We start from the raw sequence: 19,968 nt of genomic DNA, 5'->3' as shown, positions 1-19,968 counted from the left end.
TTGCCCAGCCAGCATGGCTCAGTGGTTGAGCATCGACCTATGAACCAGGAGATCATGGTTTGATTTCTGGTCAGTTCATATGCCTGGGTTGCGGGCTCCATCCCCAGTTTGGGGTGTGCAGGAGGCAGCCGATCAATGATTCTCTATCATCATTGACGTTACCATCTCTCTCTCCCTTTCCTGCCCTCTCTGAAATCAATATATATATTGATTTTTTTTTTTTAATGAGTCTAGCTACCTTTGGGACAATATCAAGGATACCAACATTTGAACCACAGGGGGTCCCAAAAGGAAAAGAAAGAGACAGAAACCCTGTGACCTGAGGATATTGAGGAAATAATGGCTAAAAACTTATCTAATCTGATGAAAGAAACAGATATCCAAGTCCAGGAATCAAAGAGAGTGCCAAACAAGATTAACCCAAAGAGGCCCACACCAAGGCGCATCATAATTAAAATGCCAAAAGTTAAAGACATATACCCAGAAGTAGAATTCCTGGATCATGTGGTCGTCCTATTTTTAATTTTTGAAGAACCTCCATGTTGTTTTTATAGTGGCTGCACCAGTTTACATTCCACCAGCAGTGCACCAGGGTTCCCTTTTCTCTACGTCCTCACCAATACTTGTTATCTCTTGTCTTTTTTATAATAAACAACCTAAAAGGTGTGAGATGACATGCTTTTTGCTTGTGCTTTTTGCTGTCATATCCAAAAAGTCATTCCTAAGACCAATATCAAGGAGCTTTTACCCTGTGTTTCCCTCTAGGTATATTATGGTTTCAGATCTTGCATTTATCGTAAGCCTTTAATCCATTTCAAGTCAATTTTGTGAGTGGTGTAATGTGGGGAAGCACGGGACTTGGAATGTCTGTGAGGAGGATTCTCTGAAAGGTCGGGGCCCTCTAGGGGGACCTTGCTGAAGGCAGCAGCCCCTGCCTTGACTTTTCCAAACAAGTCCGAGCCCCCAAGTGTTTTACTGGAATCTCTATGTTTAGTCTTTAGACCCGATCTTGTAGAAGAATGTGCTTTCTCAAGGATGCTTACCCTGCTGATTGTATCTAGAGGTTAATTTTAGTTCAAACTGTTGTTACAATAAAAGCCTAAGGAGGCAGGCAAATGAGGCTGCTTGGTTGCTATAGCCAAGCAGTCCCTTAGCCCTCTCTTTCACAGAAACCTGTATCAGAGTAATCCATTCATCCGTCACTCAGGGTCTGCTGGTCAGTTCCTGCAGTGTAAGATGGGGGTTCAATTTCATTATTTTGTATGTGGATATCCAGTTTCCAAGCACCATTTATTGAAAAGACTATCCTTTCCCCATTGAGTATTCTCGACTTCCTTGTCAAATATTAGTTGTCTATATATGCATGGGTTTATTTGGGGGCTCCAGATTCTGTTTCATTGGTCTCTGTGTCTTTTTTTATGACAGGGCTATACTGTTTTGATTACTATAGTTTGAAATCAGGAAGTATGATAACTTCAGCTTTGCTCTTTTTTTCTCAAGATTGCTTTAGCAAGTCCAGGTCTTTTTTTTTATTTTATACAAATTTTAAGATTGTTTTTCTCTGTGAAAAATCCATTAAAATTTTGATAGGCATTTCATTGAACCTGTAAATTGCTTGGGGTAGTATAGACAATTTAACAGTATTCTTCCAATTCATGAACACCAGATATCCTTTTATTTATTTGTGTCTTCTTCAATATCTTTCATCAATGTCTTGCAGCTTCTAGTGTGTAGATCTTTAACACTTGGTTAAATTTATTTCTGAGTATTTTATTGTTTTTGAAGCTATTGTAAATGGGATTGTTTTTCTTGTTTATTTTTCAGGTAGTTCATTGTTAGTGTATAGAAATGCGACTGATTTGTTCTTTTAGCAGAGGTTTTGCTTTTTAAAATGGATAAGAGAGAGAGAGAGAGAGAGGTAAGAAACATCATATTGGTTGCCTCCCACGTGCACCCAACTGGGAATCAAACCTGCAACCTGGGTATGTGCCCTGACTGGGAATCTAACCCACCACCTTTTGGTGTATGGGACAAAACTCCAACCAACTGAGCCACACTGGCCAGGGCAATGCAATTGATTTTTGCATGTTGATTTTGTGTCCTGAAACTTTTCTGAACTTATTTATTAGTTCTAACAGTTTTTTGGTGGAGTCTTTAAGGTTTTCATGTCATCTGCAAGCAAAGTCCATTTTACTTCTTTCTTTCCTATTTGCATATCTTTATTTCTTTTTCTTGCTTAATTGCTCTAATACTTCCTGTACTATAGTTGACTATGAATGGCGAGAGTGTGCAGCTTTGTCCTGTTCCTGATTTTTAGAGGAAAAGCTTTCAGTTTTTTTATCATTGAGTATGATGTTGGCTGTGGATTGGTCATACATATTGAGCTATGTTCCTTATTATGTTGAGGTATGTTCCTTCCATACCTAATATTTTGAGAACTTTCATCATAAAAGGGTGTTAAATTTTATCAAATGCTTTTTTTTGCATCTGTTGAGAAGATCATATATTTTTTTCTATTAATATAGTGTATCACATTTATTGATTTGCATTTGTTGAACCATCCTTGCATCTCAGGGGTAAATTTCACTTGATCATGGCCTTTTAATGTATTATTGAATTTGTTTTGCCAGCATCTTGAGAATTTTTATATCCATGTTTATCAGGGATGTTGGCCTATAGTTTTATTTTCTTATAATGTCCTCATCTGGCTTTGATATCAGGGTAATGCTGGCCTCCAAAAATGAGGGGAATGTCCCCTCCTCTTCAACTTTTTGGAAGACTTTAAAAAGAATTGGCATTAATTTTTCTTTAAATTTTGGTAGAATTCACCAGTGAAACATCCAGACCTGAGCTTTTCTTTATTAGGTTTTTTATTATGCTTCAAATTCCTTAATCATTATTGGTCTGTTTAGATTTTTATTGCTTCATAATTCAGCCTTGTTATGCTGTATGTTTCTAAGAATTGATTCACTTCTTCTAAGCTATCTAATGTGTTAGAATGTATTTATTCATAATAGCCTGTTAATATACTTTGTATATTTCTGTGGTGTCAGTTATAATGTCCCCTCTTTCATTTATAATTTTGTTATTGTTGACACTATTACACCCCCTATTTCCCACCCCCTGGCCTTCACCAAACTGTTGTCTGTGTCATTGGGCTATGCATATATGTTCCTTGGCTAATCTCTTCACCTTGTCATTTATAATTTTGCTTATTTAAATCTTCTGTTTTTCTTAATTATTCTACCTAAAGATTTGTCAGTTTTCTCTTTACAAAAAAACAATTTTTACTGTCATTTATCTTTTCTATTGTCTTTCTAGTCTTTATTTCATTTATTTCTGCTCTGATACTTATGATTTCTTCCTTCTGCTAAATTTTGACTTAGAATATTCTGTTTATAATTCTTTGAGGTAAAAATAGGGTTATGCCTTGAGAACTTTCTTTTTGCCTCTTATGCATTTATCATGTTAAATTTTCCTCTTATAACTGCTTTTGCTGCATTTCATAGCTCTTTGTACTTATATTTTCATTTGTCTCAAGATAGTTTCTGATTTCCCTTTTGATTTTTTCTTTGACCTATTGTTTTTCAGGACTGTGCTGTTTAATTTCCACGTATTTGTGATGTTTTTCACTTTCTTCCCTTGATAGATGGTGCCAGTACAGGGCCAAGCCAAATGGGATTATAGCAGAGTCCTCAGAGTTCTGTAGCTTGGACCCTGGTTAGCAAATTAGGTGGAAACCTGCCTTCTCAAAATTGCTCTTTGGTCTTGGACTGCAACAAAATTTTATAATCTGCTACCCCGATCCCAAAGCTTCCACAAAGACTTTTTTGCCTGTGGATGGATGCCAAATTATTATTATTGCTCAGAGGGTATATGATATGGGGGTGTCTTAATTGGACATTTTGTTAATGTCGCTTCTCCTTTCTTTTTTTAAAATTTAAATTCTTTGTTGTTTAAAGTATTACCTAAGTCTCCTTTTTCCCCCACTGACCTCTCCCCGGCTGCCCGCACCCTGCAGCAAAGGCCCTCACCACCACCACCACCCCCTGTCTGTGTCCATTGGTTATGCTCATACACATGCATACAAGTCCTTTGGTTGATCTCTGACCCCCTCACCCCTCGCCTTCCCTCATAGGTTGGGCAGTCTGTTGGATGCTTCTATGACTCTGGTTCTATTTTTGTTCATCAGCTTATGTTGTTCATTATATTCCACAAATGAGTGAGATCATGTGGTATTTATCTTTCTCTGACTGGCTTATTTCACTTAGCATAATGCTCTCCAGTTTCATCCATGCTGTTGCAAATGGTAAGAATTCCTTCTTTTGTACAGCAGCATAGTATTCCATTGTATAGATGTACCACAGTTTTCTAATCCACTCATCTGCTGATGGGCATTTAGGCTGTTTCTAAATCTTAGCTATTGTAAATTGTGCTGGTCCAACTCAGACAGCAACTTTAAAATATTCAGTGCAGCCATGTCATGGCAGGACTCCAAATCCTTTCTAATACCGTGGCTGATCAGAGGTGGCTGAGAGGAGCAATTGATAGATACAAACTCATTCTTGTTGTTTTTGGGGAAGTCTTTGTATTCAACCTGGAATCCCTGGACTCCGGAAAGATAATCCAACTGCTCAGAGGGTCTTGTGAGAGGTCCATGGGGTACGTGGCCTGAAGAGATGTTATTCTTTAAAATGGTCTCAGCTGTGGGCGAGGTGCCCCCATACAACAATTCACAGGCTATCCTGGCAGTTACTGTGGCCTTGGCAGGATTCGGAGCTGCCGGGATAAAATCTTTGGTATGATGTCCTTGACTGACTCCGACGGCCTGGGCAACCTCGGGCACCACAGGAAGAATTCCAGCAGGCAGCTGCTGATGACTAAGATAAGGCATCCTAAACTCGTCCTCTTTATTGCTAGTCCCATTTTCATCCCCAGAGACAGGCTCAAAAAAGGTTACTTTTCTTCCATCCCCTGGTTTCTTTATGGGTGTCTTCTCTTCTGATTTGAGGGCTGGTTTGGTGGGCTGAGCCTGCGGGATTTTGAAACCAAGAATCTGCAGCATGTCCTCAGCTGCGTTTTGCCACCTTCTTATTGGTGCCTGTTCCCTCCGCGGTGTGGTTTCCAACCTACACCTGCATCACAGACTCCCTGCGGCGCGGGAGGCCTCGCTCTGTGAGAAGCATGTACTCCGGCTCCTTCTCCTTTTTCGCCTGCTGGATCTGGGCCAGTCTGCTAATAGGGTTCATCACCAGGCCATGTTCTGGGCCGCTCTGTACCCTGACTGTGGGTTTTGTTTTCTTTTTGATTCGGGGCTTCACCCGTTCAACTACAGGCAGGGGGTGGTAACTTCTTCAACTCCTCAAGAATAGCTATAGTAGCGTTTTTCTTTGAAATCTTCTTGCTCTTCCCTTCACCTTCCCTCACAAACTCCCCAACAGACACCTTGGTCGCAAAGCTCTTCATGTGGGGTGGGCCAGTCTCCCGGGCAACCTCAAAATTCACAGGCTAGTTCCGTTTAAGTGCAATCTCAAACACTTGACTTATTTCAGATTTATTGAGATTTTCTCCCTCTGATTCTCTTCCATTCACCTCCAGCCTCTCAGGCAGGGGCTCATTCTGCAGGATTCTCCAAGCTTTTGCAGCAGCATCGTGTTTTAGCCAGAGACGGGTAAGATTCCTCAGGGAAGGAACAACCTAAGATAGGCACAGTCGCAGAGAGGCCATCAGAAGAGAACTTGGGGGTCAACAGAGGTGGGGCACAGACCCACATCCCCCTAACTTAGCAGGGGCCTGAACCCTCACCCCTTCTGAAGGAGGTCTCCTGCCCCAATGGCTGCTTAATGTCCCATGCCCAGCTCAAATCGGGACCTGGGTAACAGACAGAGACTTGGCAGACAGCGGCTGCCCTCTCACTGCAATAAGAATTGTTTGAGTTGTCTTGAACCTATGGTGAGGGGAAGTGGATTTTTGATATCTAAATCCAGGCTACCACCAGGAATACTCAGGGCCTACTCAAGAAGGCAAATAATCCTTTCCACTAATATTTATAGGGTAAAACAAGATGGTTGTTAGAGTAATAAATTTGACAGTGAAATAGTAGTCAAGTTTTCAGGTTAATTTAAATTGGCTAATTGAAGCAAGCGAATATTCTAGAAAAATTAATAGTACTGGACAAAAAACAGTTCCTAAAGTGTTAACTAAAATTGTTATTGATAGTTCATCTCATGATAAAATTGCATAACAGGTAATGAACCTAAAGCAGTCACAGTATAGTACAAAAAATAAAATTTAAAAGCTATCAAGACTACATTAAAAAATTTTCAAAAGCCTCCTAATATTTAAATTAAAAAAAGGGGGGGATAGTAGAAGAATATCATGTAAGGAAAAATATCCTGTAAGTAAATTACATCTAGAAAATTTGTACTTTAGAAAAATAATTGTAATGCTAAAAGCAAGACACCCATGAAAACCACACATGGTGTCAAAACAAGCCAGAGGAAAATCATTTGGGCAAAAAACGAAAAAGGATCCCAAGTCAAATTTATAGGAAATATTCCTTTATTAACTTTTGTTTGAGAATATGTTTGTATATTTTCAGAAAACAACTTCGAGACCATGTGGATTCCAGCAACAGAGAGGAATCGACAGGACTACTCCAGCCATGAAGACAGAAAAGAAGCAGTCCTGAGATGGAAGACGCTGACGTCGCCTTGCCATACTAGCAGTCAGCAGCTGTGCGTCACTGCAGGTTGCCCAGGACCAAACCAGAGAGGGTCGGACCGTTTGTCCACCATCCAGAACTGAAATATCATTGCTGACATGTGCACATAAGGAACTATTTGCAAGAGCCAAATGACTCTTGGATAATGACTGTGGATTATCATGAATTTCGTTCAGAGGGATTCCAATTACAGCTACTATTTAAAAATATGGAATATTTAGTGGAAAAGGTCAACACATCCCTTGAAACCTGGTGCGAATATTAACCTATTACATTGTTTTAATCCAAATTAACAAAGACGATCACAAGTAGTTCCTTTGCCTGTCACAGATGGCAGTAGAGGCCATCACTATGGTCAGTCAGTCACAGGACACTTACAGCAAAGAACCTGAGGCTGAAGCAGGTCAAAGCAGCTCAGGCTGAGACTGAACAGTACCACCTGCAGAGGGAGAAGATGTGTAAGGCCAAGGATGCTGTGGCTCCGGCATCCCAGCACATTTGCAGAACTCAATTGGAGAAGAAGACCTCCAATTTCCTCAAATGGAGAGGAAATGCCCATCCCCCAGACCTACTTCTGGCAAAAAAGGGATGAGTCCTAAATAACTTGTTGGCCTTTATCTGCAGCATCCAGCTCAAAACACACAAACACCACTGCGTAAGTGGACAGGGGAAGAAGAAAGCACTGCCTGTCCCATGGATGGGCGATTTAGATGCCTTCATGGAATATGAAATTGTAGCAAAGCTCAAGTCATATTCTTGTGGGGGAAAAAAAACATTCACTTATTTCTGTATAAGATACAGTAGGTTCCTTCACTTTTTCAAGAATAGCAAATCTAGCTTCTTTGTATAAACTTATAGCTTAACCAAAGATTTCATCTTTTTACCTTGTATTTCTTGGAAATTTAATGGGCATACAATATCTGTTTTCCTATGTCGTATAGCCCAAGTAACATTTATACCAATACTGGCTTTTTCTTTCTTAGATACAGTAAAAAATATTTTATTTTGAAGAAAGAGATTAATATTTTTTCTCTAAACTTTTCTTGAAGAGCAGGGACTTAATCCATGAAAAAGCAGTATTAGTTATTTGTAACCTGTGTGAAGCAGCAGCCACCTACAAACAGTCCTTTCTTACTGAAGAGTTAGAACAATAAATACTGGTATAATTATCTATACTGCTTTTAGTTTCTCTTCATCAAAATTACTAGATTTTAGCCCTAGCTGGTTTGGCTCAGTGGATAGAGTGTCAGCCTACAGAGTGAAGGGTGTCAGGTTCTATTTTGGTCAAGGGTATGGGCTTTGGTTGCAGGTTGGATCTTGGGCCCCATATGGGAGGTAACCAATTGATGTATCTCTCTCACATCAATGTTTCTCTCTCTGTCTCTCCCCCTCCCTTCCATTTTCTCTAAAAGTCAATGGGAGGAGGGGAGAAATTATTCTTGAGTAAGGATTAACAAACAAACAAAAAAGTTTTTAAAAAATTACTAGATTATAGAATTCAAGAAGTTGTTACATGTTACGTGTTATTACTTGGTGTACTGATAATCATTTAAAAGTAAAGACTCTTTGTAATGCAAAAAAAAAAAAAGATATCTTTATTCTCTTGCTTCTGGACGATTTCAATACTCCTGACCTTTGTTATAAGACTGTCCTCAGGCCCTAATCGGTTTGGCTCAGTGGATAGAGTGTCAGTCTGCGGACTCAAAGGTCCCAGGTTCGATTCTGGTCAAGGGCATGTACCTTGGTTGCAGGCACATGCCCAGCAGGGAGTGTGCAGGGGGCAGCTGATCAATGTTTCTTTCTCATCAATGTTTCTAACTCTCTATCCCTCTCCCTTCCTCTCTAAAAAAAATCAGTAAAATATATTTTTAAATACATATTTAAAAAAAAAAAAAAGACTGTCCTCAGGGAATTTGATCATCCTGATATCCCAAGGAACACAATGCTAGTCCAATCCAGACCTGCAAAGCAAGAAGTGGCAAGTACCCTATAAAAATTCAAAAGCTTGCCACACTATAAGTTTCCAGGAAAGTCTGGGGCATGTTAGAATATGCCCTCTAAAAACAACATTGCCTGTGGAATCTCAAAGGGAAGGTGGGGTGGGTGGGTGGTTGGGAAGAGATCAACCAAAGAACTTCTATGCAGACTAGAGGCCCGGTGCACAAAATTCATGCACAGGTAGGGTCCCTAGGCCTGGCCGACAATCAGGGCCAATTGGGGCCTTGCTTTTTTCCATGCTGCCCCCTGGTGGTCAGTGCATGTCACAGCAAGTGGTCGAACTCCCAGTCAGTCGAACTCCCAAGGGAACAATTGGCATATTAGCCTTTTATTATATAGGACTAGAGGCCCGGTGCATGGATTCGTGCACCAGTGGGGTCCCTTAGCCTGGCCTGCACCCTCTCACAATCCGGGACCCTTCGGGGTATGTCGGACTGCCAGTTTCTGCACGATCTCGCAGGCCTGGCTGACATCCTCCAAGGGATGTAGTAGTGCATGAAGCGTCAGGTGGCCTGGAAGGAGCCCAAGCTGGGCGCTGTGCCGCTCCCACTCATCCCAGCCCCGCTGTGCCTGTCCACTCAGTAGTGTGCTGCTGCAGAGGCGGGAAAGGCTCGTGCCACCACAACTGGGCTTGCCAGTCTGAGCCCGGCATCTGGCACCCATCAGTCAGCTGAGCAGCGCTCCCACTGTGGCAGTGCACTGACCACCAAGGGGCAGCTCCTGCATTGAGTGTCTGCTCCCTGGTGGTCAGTGCACATCATAGCGACTGATCGACCAGTCATTCGGTCATTCGGTCGCTTAGGCTTTTATATATATACTAGAGGCCCGGTGCATGAAATTCATGCACGGGTAGGTTCCCTAGGCCTGGCTGGCGATCAGGGCTGATCTGTGGAACACCCAGCAGGGTGAACAGGGCCCCCTGCTCACACCCGCCTTGGCCGGTCTGGCACCACCCACTCACCAGCCCTGCCCCCCGCCACCACTGCTGGTCACCTCCCTCTGCGGGGTGACCAGCGGGGTGATTGGCTGGGGTGGGAGGCACTCGCACCCGCCTTGGCTGGCCTGGGGCCTGTGGTCTGGGGGCAACTCCTGTGCTAAGCGTCTGCCCCCTGGTGGTCAGTGCACATCATAGTGACCGGTCATTCCACAGTTTGGTCAATTTGCATATTAGGCTTTTATTATATAGGATAGATATGCACAACCCAGGGACACAGACAATAGGGTGGTAAAGGCCTGGGGGCAGGGGCACTGGGGGGCTATAAGGGGTCAATGGGAGAAAAAAAAGGGACATGTGTAATACTTGCAATGATAAATCTTTACTTAAAAAACAAACAAACAAACATAAAACAATGTTGCACTAGCTTCCAAAAAGAAAAAACACAAAACTTGGAGAATCTCTGAATTCTAGAAGCAAGATATAGCACATTCAAATAGAGTTGCTACTTTTAAGTACAGCCCAGAGCAGAAAGGGCTCTGCCTTATGGCCCCGCAGACCCAATAGTCCTTGAATTATCCACAACAGAAGGGGCTGCTGTGTACACCCTCTGAAAAGCCCCAAAGGGAAAGTCACTGCACAGACCCCAGCGTCCTCTGTCAACTATGATTCTCCATTGAGAAACAGCTCCTAGCTCTGCTGGGCTGTGGTACAGATTGAACATCCAGCTATAGGACACCAGGTGACTACATGACCAGGACCAGAGCTGCACATCATGAAGTGGGTTTGCAAGTCTACTGAGTTAGGAAGCTGAGTGTGTGAAGCAGCATTTCACCATTAACTGGAATGAAACATAGGAAGAGAAAGCATAAACTGAATGAGCAAGTGGCTCAAATTCCCATAAGACCTACTTCTGCTGCTCCACTCCCTCTTCCATGGTCTCATGGGGAATCAGTTCCTGATGACCACTGAACAGAAGCAGAAAAAACACACAGACTTGGTTTATGATGGGTCTACCTGATACCAATGGGCAGCTGTAATAACAACTTCCCACTCCAGCATATCACTGAAAACCAGAAAATCTTTCCAGTGAGTTTAACTTTGAGTAATATATCTGGTCATCACTTCACCACAAATGTGACCTGGCCTGAGATTCATATTTACACTGATACAAATGTACATATGAAAGCTTAAAAAGTAGTTTTCTGCCTGGCCAATGTGGCTCAGTGGCTGGGCATCAACCCATGAACCAGGAGATCACAGTTCAATTCCCAGTCAGGGCACATGCCAGGGTTTCGGGCTCGATCCCCAGTAGGGGGCATGCAAGAGGCAGCCAATCAATGTTTCAATCTCACAACAATGTTTCTCTTTCTGTGCCTGAAAAAGATAAGAAATCTAGACTTATAAAGTTTGTTTTCAGTCTTCCTTTTAATTTCCACTCTGAATTTAACTCTGTTTTCTTTTACATCCATATGTTGAATTTTATCCATCCCTAACACAGAGCGTATAATAATAGGTATCCAATGAGGGTCTGAGACTCAGAAGCAGACTTGCCCTGACCCCATAAATCATCCCAGACAGCTGCTGGAGGCAACTTGAGAAAGAGAAGAGCTGAAGTCACAAAGAACAACTTCCTTATAGGCAGAGTGCCAGAAAAAATGTTAAACTTCAAAAATTCTGACTTGCTTTTGAAGCTTTGTGTTTTTTGGATTTGCATAGTGGTAAAGCAGAAAGAATTTAGATGTGTGTATTTGTAATCCCATTAGGGGATTCTCCCAGCCTTCTTATTCATACCTTCATCTGTATCACATCATCTTCCTACATCACTTAGCTACACTCCAATCCACTCTGTATCTTCTCTCCTTACTGCCACCTCATGCTTAAATTGTCAGAGTTGTACAAACAGAGTGGATGGAGGAGCATTGGGAGTAGCTTCAAGGCAATGATGGATTATTATAACAAATTCAACAAGTACCAACTCCACCTACCTTTATAGTATATTTCTGAGAAAATGTACTGTGTTAAATAATTTTGTTTAAGATGTAATATGAACTGGTAGCAGGAGCATAAGAGGTTTATATCAAAAGACCTTGGTCCTTAGGATTTGGAGAAGTAGTTCATTCTAGGGCTGGACAGGGAAAAATCTAATTGAACCTGGAATATCTCACATCTAGGAAATAAGGAAGTTGTCAAAACAGCAACCTCATGGTGATGAGACATGACAAAAGGACACAGGAACCAACCTAAAGGAATTCCCACTGGCTAAAGTTAGAACAATATGAGCAACAAAATAAATAATCATAGTATTAAATTATCCTATATAATAAAGAGCTAATATGTAAATGGTCATCACGCCCTCATGCCGTCACATCATCACGTCATCACACCCTCACGTCATCACACCCTCATGCCGTAATGGCTCAGACACTCAACGCTGAGTAGAGAGGAATGGGGACTAGCCAGGCACAAATGAGCTTGCAAGAGAGGAATGGGACCAGCCAGGCTAGGCCTGGGAGAGGGACAAGCCGCCCACCCGGTGGTCATGGGCGCCAGCGGCTGCACCTGCACCTGTGGCCCAGGAGAGGGATAAGCTACCTGCCCCGTGGTCCTGGGTGCCAGCAGCTGGGTCTGTGGCCCAGAAGAGGGACAAGCACCCGCCCCGCAGTCCCAGGTGCCAGCGGCTGCGCCTGCACCTGCAGCCCAGGAGAGGGACCAGCCGTATGCCCCATGGTCCCGGGCGCCAGCAGCTGCAGCCCAGGTGAAGCTGCCCACCCATGGTGCTCTGCGGCTGTGGCTGCGGCCAGCCCAGGCAAAGCCGGCCTGGGTCCTGGGCGCCTGCGGCTGGCCAGAGGGAGGGAAGCCCAGTCCCAGGTGCCTGCGACTGGCCGAAGGAGGGAATCCTGGGTCCCAGGTGCAGGGCGAGGCAGAGGCAGATAGGGGCAATCAGGCCAGCAGGGGAGCAGTTAGGAGCGATCAAGCAGCCAGGCAGATGGCTTAGGGGAGATCAGGCATGCAGGCAGGCGAGTGATTAGGAGCCAGCGGTCCTGGATTTCGAGAGGCAGTCAGACATTCTCCAAGGGGGTCCCAGATTAGAGAGGGTGCAGGCCAGGATGAGGGACGCCCTCTTCTCCCCGCATCCCCGACCCCCATGCACGAATTTCATACACCAGGCCTCTAGTAATCCATAAAATAGAATAAAGATCCATGAGTCCATACTTACAAATATAAATAAATTTCAAAGTCAATATTATGCAAACATCACAATAATAATTGTTGCAGGCTAGATCCACTGATAGATACTAAAAATCTTGGATGAAAGTTTGAGAAAAAACAACAGGATATTAGCATAGTCTCAATGTATCTCTTCCAAGATATTTCTCAATTATAAAAGGAAAACAGTAAGTCGACAGTGAAGTAACCTGACAGATACCATCTTAACCAAGTAATTAAGATTAACATCACCAGTAACAGGACAAACTAACGTCATGCACTGAGAAGGACACTTCACCTCTGGTATTCTCGCCAAAATATACATGATTTCAATTTAATCGTAGGAAAATACCACACAAACCCCAATTGAGAGACATTCTGTTATAGGCACCTCTCACCAACACCAGAGAGGTGTTACCAGACAGCCCCCTGAGTCAGTAGGAGAGGGCTGTCCCAATCTCCATCCTTGTGTTCTTATATAAATGAGTGTATATGAGAGCCCTTGAGTGCGCTGTGAAAAGCCAATTTATTAAAGCATGCACCTTTTCCTGAAAAAGCAAAGCAAGCAAATCTATCTTATTTCATCTGGCTTAGAGCACAGATGGGCTTTTCCGGCTAATCCAGAAAAAGCATCTGGAGCAATTTCGAGGAGTAATATACCCTCCTGTCTATTGCTGAGTGTCTTGGTACAGATTAAGTCTCAAGGTTTTCTTGTTGTGATCTTCCCAGAATCCTGGCAACTTTATCTTTCCAAGCCCGGAGACTGCTGGCTTCTCCGTTAGGGAATAAAACTGCCCTTTTTCTCTTTCCCCTTTTCCCCTCCCTTTCTGCATTCTCTAGTGAGGGAGGTCTTTAACTATTTGCTCTCAAGGTGTCCTTGGCTGGGGAAAATAGTGGTTTGTTATTTGCAGGCCAGCTGCAAATTACTCACACTGTTTGGCCTTGTTCTAATTTTCCTGTCTCAGTTTCCCCTATCCCTCCTGCCCTGGAATCCTGTAACAATTCTACTAAATATCTAGCCAGTACTCTTGAAGGTGTCAGGTCCTGAAAGACAAAGACTGAGGAACCCTCCCAGACTGGAAGAATCTACGGAGACATATAACTAAGTGTGACATTCTGGACTGGATCCTGGAATGACGGGGGGAAAGACAATGGAAGGAAAACTAATGAAGTTCAAATAAGGTCTGTAGTTTAATTAATACCATTGTACCAATGTTAATTTCTGTTTTTTATAACTATGGTTATGTAATTGTTTACATTAAGGGAAGCTGGATGAAGGGTATACTAGTACTTGAACTCTATATACTATTTTTTAAACTTTTCTATGACTCAAATTATTTTAAATTACAAGTTTTATTTTTAAGAGTTTGGCTCAAATCTCAGCTCTGGCATTTGTTAGGTCTGTGACTTTTCTGGGCCTCGCTTTCCTTACTAAACAGGGACTAGGATGGAGGATCTCCAGCCCCTTCTAGACAACTACAGAGTGGCTCTGTATACCCAGAGTTCGCCGGCCTTTACTTCAGAGCCAGACGACAACCGATCAGCAGTTTTTGAAAGGGGAAATCTTGGAAACAGTCGTGAAATGATACTTGCAGGAAATCATCTCAGCAGTTCAAGTATCCAGTTTAAGGTAGAATAATACGGGACTAGAGAATCACTCCCAGTTTGTTAGGGAGTCAGAAGCTGCCTTAATAGGAATTATATGAAGAGGAAACTTACTCACCCAAAAGTATACTAAAGAGAGTTTTAGTCTAGAAAAAAACATAAAAATAGAAGGTTACCAGTTAAAGAGTGGTGGAATTATGAGGGATCATGTGGTTTCAAAGTTTCTTTAATTTCTTGTCTCTTTAGAATTAAAAATACATTTACCAAAAAAATAAAAAATGTTTGTACTTCTAATAGATAAGCATATTGTTGAAACTTGCCACCTCTCTAGTCTTAGCATCTAGGAAAAATGTCCCAGGAATGCTTCGGCAGTTAGAAAACAAATCAGCTTGGCAGTGTTCATTTCCCTTGATACCCTCCCACACACCCACATATGCATTTATTTTGACCTCTATGGACATTCCATGCTTTCCCCTTCCAACAGTATCCGCTTCGCCTCCGTGTTCTCATTCTCTTGTGGGCCCTTCATTCCTGAAGATGCACTGTATAGAATTCAAGCATGAATCTGAGCTCAAGGATACAAATGCCGCAAACTAGAAGAGATCCTGTTTTCATTATGCTTTCCAAGGTCAGCAAGGTTTTCTTTAGTCCCCACCAATCAGAAAATTTCCTCCTCTTTACCATTCTACTCTTTTCTCCTTCAAAGTTCTACTCATGACATATGCACTCCTGTATTCATAGAAGCATTATTTGAATTATTGGTTTATTCCAATACTGCCGGCAGTATGGGAGAGCAGCAGGTCACCCACAAAAATCTGCTCTGCCCCTCACCATAAGCCAGCTGCTTATATTGGGACAAAGGTTACATGGGGAAGTAGCCAGAAGGGTGTGCCAAATGGGCAGTCTACAGGGAATGCAGGCTGGGGATTTGCAGAGGCCTGTGGGTATGCAAAGGGCTGCAGGTTTTCAAATGGCTGACAGTTCTGGTTTCTGCAACCAGGTTGTTCATCTTTTTATGATAATAAGCAACTCCCAGATGTAGAGGATGGGCCGCATTTCTAGGTGAGCTTCCAGGTCCCACGTGCAACTCCCAGCCAGGTTAGAATGTGTCTTCTTTAATCAGAACAAAACAATCACAGTTAACAGCATGATTAACATTTCTTACAATTATAGCTGCTTCCGAATATTCTATTTCTGTCTCTATCACTTTGAGCAGCCAAGTTACAAAAACAAGAGATTATGTTGTTATTTGAGGTAAATTTCATACACAATAAAATGGACATTTTAATACATTTTGACAGATGTATATTCCTGTGTAACCATTACCCCATGAAAGATGTACAGCATTTCCATCACCCCTGGAGTTCCCTTGCACCATTTCAAGCCAACACTCCCATCTTCCTGCCTCATATCTGCCTCTGATGAAATAGGCACACAGTGGTGTGGAAATGTTGCTGTCCCCGAAATACATTCCATAACATAAAGTTATGCATCTGAAATCACTTAAAATCACATTTATTTCAGTAAAATAAGTCAAATAGAGAAAGACTTTTGTATGATATCACTTATATGTGAAATCTAAAAAATCTGAACTCATAAAAACAGACTAGAATGGTGATTACCAGGGATTGAGGGGTGTTGGTAAAAAAGTACAAACTTGTGGTTTTAAGATAAGTAACTTCTAGGGATCAAATTACAGCATAGTGATTATAGCTTACAACACTGTGTATATATACTTGGAAGTTGCTAAAAGCTGTATCTTAAATGTTCTCATCACAAATAAAGAAAATGGTAATTATGTGATGTGATGCAGGTTCCAGCTAACACTATGCTGGTTATCAGTTTGTAATATATAATGTATCAAATCAATGTGTTGTACACCTTAAACTTACACAATATTATATTTTGATAAAGTTGGAAAAATAAAACATATTTATTTTGCTGAACTCATCCAATTTGAGATCTATGATGCCAAGGGATCATATAAGGATCTCCTTCATATAAGGATCATATAAGAGCAGCAATGCCAAGGGATCATGTAAGGATCTCCTTCAGTCCCCCGACCCCCCATCAAAACTCCCAATAAATATACAATCTAAGGATTGAAATACAGGCTCCACAAGCAAAGCGGCAAGGTCTGTCTGCTAACCCCACTGAATTACTTTTCTAGGGCTGCTGTAATTAATTACCACAAAGTGAGGGGCTTAACACAACAATTCATTCTCTCACAGTCCGGAGGCCAGAAACCTGAAGTCCAGGTGTTGGCATGGCTGGTCCTTCTGAATCTCTGGAGGAGAAATGCCATGCATGCATCTCTGCTAGATGGTGGCTGCCGGCAGTTGCTTGGCTTGCAGATACGTAACTCCGATCTCTGACTCTGTCTTCACATAGCCTTCCTTCCTATGCCTCTCTGCGTCTTCTCCTTTTTTGTTCCTTATAAGGATATTCACCATTGGATTTAAGGTGCACCCTGAATTCAGGATGATCTCATATTGAGATCCTTAGTTTAATTATATCTGCAAAGACACTACTTCCAAATAAGGCCACAGTCAGATACTGGGGGTTAGTACTTGGGCATATCTTTTTGGAACCACAATTCAACCCACCTCACCCACCATCTTATTCATTGGCTAAGCCTCTCCTATAGAAATTCTGGAGAAGCCTCTGAGTCTGTCCTCCTAGTTTTCACCTACAGTTCTCCAAAAACTATAAAAATAGCTACCAACCAACTACTGAGTATTTAACAGGAATAGGCACTGTGTGTGTAGATCTATGTATGAAAAATAGCACTTATATTTTAAATTAATCATTGTTGTTGAAGTCATACTTGCATTGTGTTTAAAAAACAAAGGGTACTACATGACTTCTAATGAAAACAATAGTTCCCTGTCTCACCCTTCTCTAATCTCATCCTATTCTCCAATTCATTTAGCTTCCTCCTAATATTTACATCCAATGTTATAAATAAAATTCTTGTGCTGCTATTTCTTGGTTTTTCTATATCAGACAGCACTTACTGACTTCCTGGGGACGTTTTCCTGGATGTGTCCGTTGTCCCCCAGTCCAGGCTGCTGGGAATTTTCCTGGCACTCGCCTTCCCGTCTGTTAGGAATTCCTTCTGTTTCTCTTCTCTGTTGGAGACCTCATTTCCTGCCCTTGGTGTCTTCCTTTACCCTGGTTCACGCACCCATTTTCACAAAGCACATGATCCAGTAACGCTTGAGAAAGAAAACAAAGGAAAATTTTTAGACCTTTTGTATCTGAAAATACCTTGATTGATCATTTGATTTGGTATAGAATCTTCACTGAAAAACGTTTTGTCTCTACACTTTATTTATTTTATTTTTTCATCTTTATTGTTGAAAGTATTACATTTGTCCCCTTTGTACCCCAGTGACCCCTTGAAGCCCTCCAGACAGCACTCCAGAGGCTGCACCTCAGGGAGGCAGCTACAACCCAGTGGTTGTAAGTGTGAGCTCCGGAGAAAGCTGCCTGGGGTATGACCGTGATTCCGTCATGTTCTCAGAGTGACTTTGCACAAGTTCTTTAACTCCCTGGGTCTCAGCATCCTTGTCTGGGGAAGCTGCCTCCCAAAGCTGGTATAAATATTAAATGATTTAATGCAAGCCACGTGCTTTCACCAGTGCCTGGCACATAAGCAAGCTCTCAACAAATGTTATCCGGGATTACATACATTGGTGCCCTGACAACAAATGCTAGCAGACTAGCCTCTTGGGACTTTTTGTGTCCAAATCACACCCATTTCTCTCTAATATCTAGAAATACAGTGGTCCTGATTTCTGGTGAAAATATTGGCAAGCTATTTCGTTAACATCCAGATGTGCCAGTTAATAAGGCAGATTTTGTAGTCAAAGAAAACACAATAATTTCAAGAGAAACTTCAAAAGTGCTTTATTCAAAGTAATGTCCATCGCTAGCTACACATTTCCCCATCTTTCAGGTAATTTGTGGATACCGTCCCAATAGAACTTTTCTTGTTTTGAGGCAAACCATTCAGAGACCCAATTTTCCACTTCTTCATATGTTTTGAAGTGCTGCTCAGAAAGTGCGTGTGCCATCGATCAGAATAAGTGGTAATCTGAAGGAGCAAGGTCTGGTGAATACAGCGGGTGGGTTAATACTTCCCAGGCAAGATCTTTTACGTGTCTTTAACTGGTTTTGAAGTGTGTGATGGTGCGTCATCATGAAGCAAAGTTACTTTGCCGTGTCTTCTGGCAAATTCTGGTCATTTCACGATCAAAGCATGGTTCAAATTGATTATTTGTTGTCGGTAGCTATCAGTATTAACAGCTTCACCTGGTTTTAGAAGCTCATAATATGTACACCACACCTTCCTGATCCCACCAAACGCAGAGTATTGTCTTTCTTCCGAAGCGATTTGCCTTGCAGTCCATGTTGATGGTTGACCTGGACCAGACCATGATTTTGTGCATTTGGGATTCTCAAAATAAATCCACTTTTCATCGCCAGTCACAATTTGATGCAAAAAAGACTTTGTTTCATGCCGTTGAAGCAACATTTTACTGATGACTTTTCAGTTTTCCATTTGTCTTTCATTCAGTTGATGTGGCTCCCATTTTCCTTCCTTTACAATCTTTCCCATTGCTTGTAAACAATCGGAAATTGTTTGATGAGCAATGTTTAATCTTTCTGCAAGTTGTTTTTGAGTTTGACACGCATCTTCATCCAATAATGCTTGTAATTGTTGGTCTTCAAACTTTTTTGATTGACCTGGACGTTCTTTGTCTTTCATATCGAAATCATCACTTTTAAAGCATTTAAACCAGTGTTCACAAGTATCTTGAGATGGAGCATGTTCACCATAAGCTTCCCAAAGTATACAATAACTTTCAGCAGCACTTTTCTTCAAAATAAAGTAATGAATTAAAGCTTCCCGCAAATGCTCTTTTTTTGGCATGAAATTCGACATTTTTAAGCATAAAAAATATCTATGATGTTAACACCTTCAGCAAATTTGACATATGAAGTTTTGAAGCTTGCTGTCAATACAACAAAATAGCATACATATCAAGTCCATGTATATCCACATATGTGTAACTGCATTTATTGAAAAAAATCCGCATTATTAACCGGTACACCTGGTATAACACTTTAAGTATAAATAGTATATGGCCTCCCAGCTACTTCTTCATAGAAATGTAATTCCACATGTCAATTGCAGGGTCTAGTTTAATCCAACTGGATCTAATCCCTCCTTCTTGTCCTCTGTTCTCCTCTCCTCCCATTGGCACATCAGGGCCACCTGCAGAGATCCTGCCTCAGTATGGCTTCTAGCCCACCCCAAGCTCAGCCATGACCTCATCCTGCTGCTGTGAGTTATCAGATTGGCTTTTTAAATTCTCCCAGACATTCTGCTTTCCCAGCCTGTATAAATAACTTATACATAAAGCCAACAAACAGCTGTTGGTTTTTATAGTCACCACACCCTCTCAAGCTCTAGAAAACAAATTCCCTG

At 41.9% G+C, this 19,968-nt stretch overlaps 1 protein-coding gene and 1 pseudogene across 2 annotated transcripts in view; one reads left to right on the top strand and one right to left on the bottom strand.

Annotated features, from left to right (window-relative positions):
* The window catches only part of NEK3 (NIMA related kinase 3), a 469,351-nt gene that overhangs the window by 248,063 nt on the left and 201,320 nt on the right, over positions 1-19,968 (top strand). The gene's annotated exons all lie outside the window — the stretch shown is intronic.
* LOC307104069 (double-stranded RNA-binding protein Staufen homolog 1-like) lies at positions 4,421-16,784 on the bottom strand (annotated as a pseudogene). The gene is made up of 2 exons: positions 16,701-16,784; positions 4,421-5,697 (listed from the first exon to the last, which is right to left on the bottom strand). The product of its transcript is annotated as a double-stranded RNA-binding protein Staufen homolog 1-like (transcript).

Source organism: Cnephaeus nilssonii, assembly GCF_951640355.1.
Source record: "Cnephaeus nilssonii genome assembly, chromosome: 8".
NCBI classification, from domain to species: Eukaryota; Metazoa; Chordata; class Mammalia; order Chiroptera; family Vespertilionidae; genus Cnephaeus; species Cnephaeus nilssonii.
Note: the sequence above shows the minus strand (reverse complement) of the source record. Positions and strands in the feature narration are given on the sequence as shown.